Source organism: Cololabis saira, chromosome 4 (genome assembly GCF_033807715.1).
Source record: "Cololabis saira isolate AMF1-May2022 chromosome 4, fColSai1.1, whole genome shotgun sequence".
Lineage (NCBI taxonomy): Eukaryota > Metazoa > Chordata > Actinopteri > Beloniformes > Belonidae > Cololabis > Cololabis saira.
The window spans coordinates 32,843,121-32,853,024 of NC_084590.1; the positions used below are offsets into that span (position 1 = coordinate 32,843,121).

At 38.7% G+C, this 9,904-nt stretch overlaps 1 protein-coding gene across 1 annotated transcript in view; it reads left to right on the plus strand.

The window, feature by feature from the left end:
- The window catches only part of LOC133441826 (neprilysin-like), a 466,475-nt gene that overhangs the window by 286,554 nt on the left and 170,017 nt on the right, over positions 1–9,904 (plus strand). The gene's annotated exons all lie outside the window — the stretch shown is intronic.

Sequence of the window (9,904 nt, forward strand, 5' to 3'; positions counted from 1 at the left end):
GATTTATTAGCTGAAATACTGTATATTGATCCATACAGAAACAAGTCTTATATAATGTTTTTCAGGTCTGCTGAAGTAAAAACTCAGCACTTTTAGTCAGCACTGTCTTTATGAGCATTGATTGAACAACTAATTCGATTGAACAACTTACTGAAGACATAATTAGCTTCGTGCATTCTTGCTCCCTGCAACGTTTGTCCAACTGTCGCTGACTTGCAGTGGATTCCTTGGATTGTACTTCATTTACATTCCTATCAAGCACATGTGTTTTGATCTGAGAATTAGAGCTGATCTCAGCCCACTGAGTAGATCTGTGTACATAAATGCCCATGTACATAACAGCTCATTATGTAGAGAACAAATGGGCTGGAAAGTGCACATTTTACAGAATAGAAACCGAGTATAATTAGTAAAAATGTTTTAATTTATCTGCCCCGGCAACCCCAACTCAGATAAGTGGTCCTTGCTGGCTGGCTGGCTGGATGGATGGATGGATGGATGGATGGATGGATGGATGGATGGATAAATAATATACTGAAACATCTGATCTGATTGACTTCTTGACAAAAGTGGACAAAAGTGAGGTATGTTAAAGAAGAAACAGATGCATCAGTTTGGATTCTAGATTCTAAAACCTTTAAAAGGCCTCACCACATAAATTCATTTCGTTTTGTTATCCTTTTGTGGTTGTTGAGTATGCTTCAACAGATTTATGATCATCTTGTCTCAACCTTTAGTCTGGACCACCAACTTGTGGTCATTTTATGTGATAATTTTATGACATCACTGACATTTTTGGTTTCATTGTGACTGTTGTGTATTCTCTGTGGTCATTGTTTCATCGTCTTTATAATTATCTATTTTCTTTTGTAACCATTTTGTTGAGACTAAAGTAATTTTGCGCCTCTTTGTTGCATTTTGATCAATCTTGTTTTGTTGCTGATGTTGTTTTCTTTAGTCATTTTGTGCATGTTTGTGATCTTTTCAACATCATTGTTTCAATTGTGTTCCTCTTCATGGATATTTTACATTTCTGTTATCTTTATTTAATCTGTTTCTAATGACTTGCATTTATTAATGTTTGTTCAGTGTCTCAGTGGTCATTTAGTATCTGCTTGTTGTTACTTTGCATCTTTTTGGGGTCATTTTGTGTCCTTGTAAGCATTTTTCATTTCCTTTTGGTAATTTTTCCTTTATATGTGTCCACTTTGAATCATTTTAGAGTCTGATTTTGTTGTTCTGTTATTTTCTCTCTCTCTCTCTCTCTCTCTAGGGTCTTGTGCATGGTTCTTTTTTCTTCCATCTAGCTGTCTGACTTTCTGTCTCATTATCTAAATATGCCTTGCACTGGTTTTGACAAGCATTATTTCAGTTGACTGGACAAACCTCAATTCTGAACCATCCTGTTAATCTGTCAGTTAAATTTCATCCGGACATAAAGGTCTAGGAGAATTAACTTTCAGGATCCTAAAACTAAAACTCATCTGCCACATCTGCCACATCCTCCATTTTTTGATCTAATTCTGCTTTCCCCGTCAGTGGGCAGTAGCACATGTCTCAATGCCACTTCAACATGCCAAAGACAATGACATCACCATCCTGGGGCAAACAGCCAATGAGAGACCACAGGGGAGAGTCAATCACGGGTCACTGCAGAAACTTCAACCAATCAGCACTGGCCAAAAGCCCTGTAACCATGGTGATTAGCCTGGGTTCAAATATGTGTCTAAGTGGCAGATGCCCCCTGTGTTGGTTCCATATGCACTTGTGTACATTGACAGGCCTGCTCTAATAATATTATACTCTGGGTGGGTGTAAAGGTATAAGAGCTGTTATCAGCTCTGGTAAACTCCCTCACACCTCGTGGCTGTTGCTCCAGTTTTATATTCATTACTATGTGATCAATACATTTTGTCTCCGTCTTCTAACTGCATTTCCTGTTTGGTGCAGACTTTTTCAGGCATTGCAACTTACAGCTAAGGTAATAACAGTTGTTAGGTCTCTGCTGTATTGTTCTCTGAGAGGATGGATGAAGAGACGTGTGGGTGGAAGTGAAGGGTGAGGGGAGGGAAGGCAAGGACAGCGAGCAAATAGCACTGCTGAGTAGGAGAAGTACAATAGGCCGTGAGTCAGAGTAAAAGCAGAAGCGAGGAAAAGTGGAAAAAGTATGCAGAGAAAAGGTCAATTTGTGGAGGGCTTTTTTCTTTTACTTTTTCTGAAAATGCCAAAAGACTGACGATGCTCAGGAATGCTGCACACAGTGCCTTGGCTTTAATGTTTAAATTTGGCATAGAAGTCGAGCAGGTTACTCACGATGAACGCACACGAGAGGATGGGAGGGCTGCTAAGTTGAGGTGAAACATAAGACGTGTTATGCAACATAGAACAGTTAATTTCTGTTTATGGAATACATTTCACCAAGTTTTGTTGGATAAATTGTGGTCAGTTTGATGCAACGGGAAGTCCTCCCGGTTCCCAAAGAAAATTTGACCCTTTGTCTTTTTCCGTCTCATTTCCTCATTTGTTTTTTGGGGGCAATTTGTTCCCCCCCACCTTGTTAGTTTTCTGATACTATGCTCATTGTCTCTTATTTCAACTGTATATGACTGATTTATGTGCATTATACAAATCATTTTTTGTAAAACCAGTCACCTGAGCATCTTTATTACACAGATCTGACCTCAGACTTGCTTTCATTCTGTTAGTAAAGCAAGTATTTTGCCTAGTTCTCAAACTTCTTATCATCATACGTTGATTACGTTCTGCCTATTTCAGATAAGGACCAATCCAAGACAGTCAACTACCAGAGAAGCCTTGTAACATCTGATTTCCTATCAGATCTATCGTGATCAAGGGCTTGGCTTGTAGGCAGCACCAGGATCAAGTGATGTTACTGTGTTAACAAGCAGATGGTTTTGTTTGCTTTTTTTAGTTTGTGACCTTGTTTGATTTCTGCCTCGAGCCCTGTGCATTAGAGATGAACAAGAGAGACAAAACAGAAAGAACGAAAGTATGTTTTTACTGTATTTGTACAGCAGAGAGGAAAAGATGTGTTTCAGTGAATGAGATAAGTTCACCTCGCAGTTTCTGTAAATGTATTTAAAAAAATGAGAGAACAGAGTGTTCTTTCAAGAAACACCTTAAACTTATCTTTTATCTAAAATCACTGAGCTGATTTATTCATGTCTAAAATATCATTTCAGAAACTCAACACTGCAGTTTGCTGCAAGAATGTTTTCCATGTAGTTTTATGCAAATGCACACACCAGTAGCGAACAGTTTTGGTTAAAACCCTGCAGGTTAAGCAGCTTACATACAATAGAATGAAGGATAAGGCGGTAATCCTTGGCACCTTGTAGAACAAAATACTCTTTTATTTCCATAATGTACACTACATTTCATATGTAAGCCTATTAGAGAATTTGCTCTGTGTACTTGATTTATTTATCTTTCATTCAGTGAGAATCAGAGTCAGCGTTGGTTTCTTTTAAGAAGAACCTCGGAAGTGTAAAAGTCAGAATGTGTAAAAAGTATAACGTTACCAAGAAGTCCAAAACGTAAGAATTTATATCTTGGGTTAGGCTTCACTGTTGGGGAAAATGAATAGCAACGAGCAGCAGGGTTACGCTGAGTTAAAAAGAAAACCAACTTTTTGACCTTGTTCACTGGAGGTCAGTGGCTTGGTGACCATCACCAGGAAGGGTAGGGTAAGCTTTTTTTACAGACTAGTTCAGCATTTTTACAGATTTGTATTGTTAAATATATAATGATATACTGTAATATTTACAAATACATAGAACCTCAGAGTATCATTTTTTGCTTTCTCTTTTCCAGCTACAAAACAAGATGGAAAGCTGAATGAATGCTTGCTGACACAGTGGGCTCATATTTGAGTAGTCCAGGTCAAGGTCTGATGGTAGTTGTAACTATTTTCTTTAAAACCAGACCACATGAGGAAATCTACGGCTCTTCTTAACAACACAGGATAAGTCACTAGACTTCCTCATTGAGAGGTATGAGGAAAAGTTATAGAGTTTGTCTGATACAGGATACAGCGGGTATAAGAAGTGGATGGATGGATGGATAACTCTGATAAATGTGGTGCAGAGAGTGTTTCTGGGTTACAACAGTAAAAAAAAAAAAAAAAAAAAAATGTATATATATATATATATATATATATATATATATATATATAACCTTGACACAAAAAGTGATTAAATTTGCGTTTGGTAGATCATGTCTTTGTTGTAGCAAAGATTGTTGGCGATAACCCTTATACCATTGGAAAGCCTAGTTATTTCCCTTTTAAATGGTGCCACATCTGTCAGGAACCTACATTTGTGGGATGAGCAGCAGAGCTGGGCATGTGGGTTGTGCCCATGAAAACTCTTCTCTGCCAATGGCAAACAGCTTTGACTGTTTGGTGTTTGGTGGATTGGATGCTTGAAGTTTCAATAAATAACACATATTGCCAATTTAATCATTTATCTATTTAAGAAATAAGAGCCTCTGTGATTGTGTTGGTCACTGTGGCATGAACAGCACACCCAAGCTGATCCCACAATGAGGTCAGGACTGCTGCTGGCAGGCCATTCCATCATCTCCACTCCCAAATTCTGGACATAGTCTCTGATAAACCCCGCTCTGTGGGGGCAAGCATTGCCATTTTGGAGGATAGAGTTCAGTACCAGACTGTGGGATTGTCACTGGTTGCAGAATCTCATCTCCATGTCTCTGTGCATTGAGATTTCATCCAATGATGACGAGCCACTTTTTTCCAAGTGAGGGAGATGCAGCCCCGTACCATCTCACTGCCTCCACCATAAATGTTACTCTATCGGCGCAGCAACCAGCATAGCGTTCTCTGCCTCTTCTCCCTACTCTGACCCTATGATCCAACTACTGTAGGCAGAATCTGGACTCATGACTGAACTTAACATTCCTTCACATGTTTAGGTTCCACTGCACGTGTTGCCTGATTGGTACCTGATTGCCATCAACTGGGGGTCTAAAACTCAAAACATGATACAACAGCAACACCAAAAAAAATGTGGCAAATTTTTCATGGGCACAACCCACATACTCGGCTCTGATGCTTATCACACAAATGCATGTTCCTTACAAATGTGGCACCATTTACGTTCGGTCAAATTGCCTGATAACTTTAATATCATTGCGCTGGATCAACTGCCAGGTCGTAACCACGACAACGGAGATTCAGAGAAGAAGAGCCGGCTACCGCAGGGCGGCGACATGAATGATTTTGTAATTTCTTTTAATTTATTTGGTGAATTTAACAATTTTGATGACTGGGATGCAGAAGAGGAGAGAAAAGAAAATGAAAAGAAACCGGAGAAACGGCACAAGGAGGTGACAGAGGATCGCGAGCCACAAACTTTAAACGAACAAGCGGCTGCAGACGAGAGATTAAATAGTCCACTCAGCCGCTCAGCTGTGGCTTGTTATAAAACTAATGATTTCAACTGAAAACACTTTAAAGGGGACCTATTATGAAAAACAAGTTTTTTCTTGTTTTAACATATATAAAGTGGTCTCCCCTCAGCCTGCCAACTCAGAGAAGATGGAAAGCCACGAAATTCTGCAGGGTCTGTACAGCCCGCCCGGATGAATCTTCCAGTGTCATGTGACTTCTATGAGCCGTTCAGAATCTGCGCCTATTGTTACGTAACGATAGGCGCAGATTTCCATAGGTCGGCCTCCGCTGCTGAAACCACGCCCACAACTAACTCCGCCGGCTGGAGCGTCCGCCATTGTTTGGAAGCGGTGACTGTTTCCACAGCGAGGGACAGTTTTTGCATCGACATTTACCCTCATAAAAGGATCAGTTCCCACAGTACGGACCCGGCAACTGCACACGAGTCAGCGGTAAGTCACGTTATTTTTTTTATGTTATTTATATTTGTCTACAAGTATGATCTTCGCATGGGCTAAGTATTTAGCTTAGCTCCGGAGCACCGGGGCTCCTCACCGGACCGGACCGGTGAGCAGCTCCGGTGGCTCCAGTGTTACCTAACGGAGCCACTCACTCGTTAGGTAACACCAGAGCTACTCACCGGACCGGAGCGGACCGGTGAGTAGCTCCGGGGCTCTGGTGTTCCCTAACGGAGTGTTAGGTAACACCGGAGCTCTATTAGTAATACATTTTTCTTCTCTCTATGGTTTCAGATCTTCCAAGCAATGCACCTGAAGCTGTTCATCGACACCTTCAGAAGATGCACGGTCCTTCCTTGAGCCAGCAATAGCGCATACATGTTATTTATATACAACTTATGTTTTATTTTTTTAACAATAAAGTTGCCATTTGTGAACATTCAGTTGTAATTTCTTTACAGTTAACATGATTAATTTGTCTTGTAACATAAGAAATGAAATGATGAGGGATCGGAGTAAATAACTCTGGTGTACCTGTTTAGAATTCAATTAAATCTTCCTGTGTGAATTAGTGTGAAGACGAGGTGACCCGGATCCCTCTTCAGGTAACTAAAGGCTGATTTATGGATCTGCGTCACATCAAAGCAGAGCCTACGGCGTGTCCCAGGGAGTCGTTGTATAACTGCATGCGAGCGTCCGACTATTGCGTCGAGCTGCGTGACATCGGACGCTCTCTGTCCACACTGAAACCGTTAAACTCGCGGCCAGTTAGGACAGTCCAATACAAAAAAAATAAAGCAATGGAATTGATTTTGTCGCCGAAGCTCCCTCGCATGGGACACGCTTTGTGTACGCAGCCGGCTCTTCTGGCCGGAGAGGCTTTGTGCCCTCCCCTGCTACACGTCATTCAGGGAGCCAATCAGCGCAGAGCCTCATTATCATAGCCCCGCCCCTCAGAATCCCTCACAGAAAATGAGGTTAGAAGCGGTAAAAATAGAGACATGGCCCACAGGCTGAATTTCTGTTTTATGTAGAAAAAACAAGCTTTAGATTGTTTTTAAGACATTCAAGGCCTGTTTAAAATATACATTAAATGCCATAATAGGTCCCCTTTAAAGCATGAATAACTGATTTAATATAAATGTTTTTTGGTAAGTGATCGTGGTATAAGCGGGATAATGCCCTACGACGGTTTGCCGCATTATCCCTTACATATATAAGTAAGGGATATATATATAACTGTTAAAATAGTTTAAGTTACAAGAGGGCTTAATTTAATGGATAAAATAGTACACTGAAGACTGTCTATGAAAAATTATATTAAAAAATTTAAACATGACAGATTTTTTTTTGTTTTTGGTTTATTTTATACATACACCCACACAATAGACACAGGAAAAACAAAAAAACAAACAGACAAACTCAAAATAACAAAACCATCACTGACAATCACAAAACCTCACAATAAAAAAAAAAAAAAAAAAAAAAATGATATATATATATATATATATATATATATATATATATATATATATATATATTCTTTTTTCATTCGCAGACCAAGTGATATTAACAAAACATGGAACAGAACAAACAAACAACAAAGAGGCAACTCAAGAGACGTATCCGTTGTCAACCCCAGTCATCATACTCGCGGCGGTTGTACGTTGTTTTTTTTTAAACTATTCAAGATTTTCCATATAAGAAATAAAACGCTGCCATATTCTATTGAAACAATCTATTTGGTTCCTCAGAGAATATGTTAACCTGAAAGATTTGGAGAGGAGAAGTAGCATTGAAATGGCTCTGGTAGTCAGCCCAGGGACTTTTCACAAGAGGAAAATAAAAAATGTCCTGAGATGTTTACTTCAGCGCGGCTGGTGGCTTGGTGGTTCCTGGTTTGACTCCAAAGGATGGGTCTTTCTGTTTGAGGTATGCATGATGTGCTTGTGTGGGTTTACTCCAGGTACTCCAGCTTCCTCCCACAGTCCAAAAACATGTGTGTCAGGGTAATGGATGATTCTACTGCCCATAGCAGTGAGTGTGAGTGTGTGAGGTTGTTGTTTCCATGAGGCCCAGCGAAGAACTGATGACATCCAGGGTGAACCCCTGCCTTTCACCCAGACAGAGCTGTAAGCTCCAGCTGACCTCCAGCAGACCTCCATGACCCTGAACAGGAATAGGTGGGCATAGATAATCGATGGATGGATGATTACCTCTGACGTGATTTAAAAACAGGTCCTTTACAGAAAGTATGTATCACTGAAATTAAATAAAGAATGTGGCATACAGCCTTGCAAGTGCTTGGTAAACTTGACAATTGCATCTCTTAGTGGTAAAATAGATTAACTACAGAATACAACAGCTTTTAGAGCGAGTATTTTTTTATTTATTTATTTCCAATACTGTAACACCAGCGCTTTGCAAATATTTTAGATGTGACATTTACTTCATGGTTTCTATGTGTAGCTATGAGTTATCTGTTTATGAAACTAAGGGAGCATTTTCGGGTTTATTTAATGAGAACTTTGTCATGCGAGCAATTGCGCAATGAAATTATGTTGGATGAAATAACCATATTAAGAAATTGCACAACACACAGGGTTACAGCGGGAATGAAAACTATAAATCTTTCCCAATCCATATTTGCTCAGTCTTTTCTAAACGCCAGCAGTTTTGTCATGGCAAAACCTAAAACATGCCACAAGCATATATAAACGTCGCTGTTCTCAGTTTGAAAGTCAGGTCTAATAAAACTGGTATGATTTAATAACCGATGAGTCACAATATTTGGAGAAAACCGCGTCATATTTTAACTTCACTAGTTCATGCGTTGTTGCTAGTTATAGATGGTTGTATTATATTTAGATGAAAAATGCAATAATCAATTCTTAAGAACTAATTTTACTTTGGTGTGTTTCTCTTCACCTTTGAAGAGGAAACATATGTTTCAACATTATACTATAAGTTTTTTAATTAAGATGAGAACCAGTTACCTCTCCTTTCCACTTCCACCTAAGGCTAAAGAAGTTCATTTTAAAATAATGAATGAGGTCTATCCATGTGATGATTTTTTACATAAAAGGTTTAATTTAGATTTGAATATTTGTACTTTTTGTAACGCATACATCGAAACCTTAGAGCATTTTTTTTTCTCTTGTAGCCTAGGACCTTTTGGGATGCTTTCCAATACTGGATAACCTATAATGATCAAACCATTCCTATTATTACATTTGAAAACATTACATTTTGTTTACAAGTGGAGGACAAAAAAATAGACTTTGGAATCAATAATTTAATTATATTGGCTAAATTCTTTATTCATAAATGTCGCTTTTTGAAAATTAATCCAATCTTTATTGCATATCTAAACGAAATAATTCAGTACAAAAAATATTTTAAATCTTGGATGATTCAAAAAGCCCAGCTGCTTTTATTTTTTTATTTTGTTTTATTGTTTATTCCTTTTCTTTCTTTTTCGCTCTGTATCTTATTTGTTTTGTTTTACTTATTGGTCGCTCAGTGTTCTTTGATGCAAATGTTCTTCTGGAATGTATAATGTGCCTTGTTTTTTGTAAAATCAATAAAGAAGTTGGGAAAAAAAAGTTAATGCGTTGTTGCAATGTCACTATATCAACACAAGATGGCGCAATGCAGCAATGGTTTATTTTAATCGGCCCTACAATACTTTCAACGAGTGATATTCTTACCTGTGTTGAAAAAACACAGGTACGAATCTCCATTTCTAGAAGCACCTGGAAAATGCATACAAGTGTGGTTTAGAGAACATTTCAAAAGTTTTAGGGAGTATAAAGATATATGTTAAATCATTTTATTTTCAATTTTCCACAGACATTGTTGATGTATTTCTGTTATTTCATTGTGTACCCAAATTTATCTTCATATTTCAAATCAAAATGCGTCATTTTGTCATCTCGGAAGTTGGTGTTCCTGCGGTAGGAGCAGCAACAGACGGACAGTTGATGCAAAAGTTGTTGATTTTTTCGCCTCC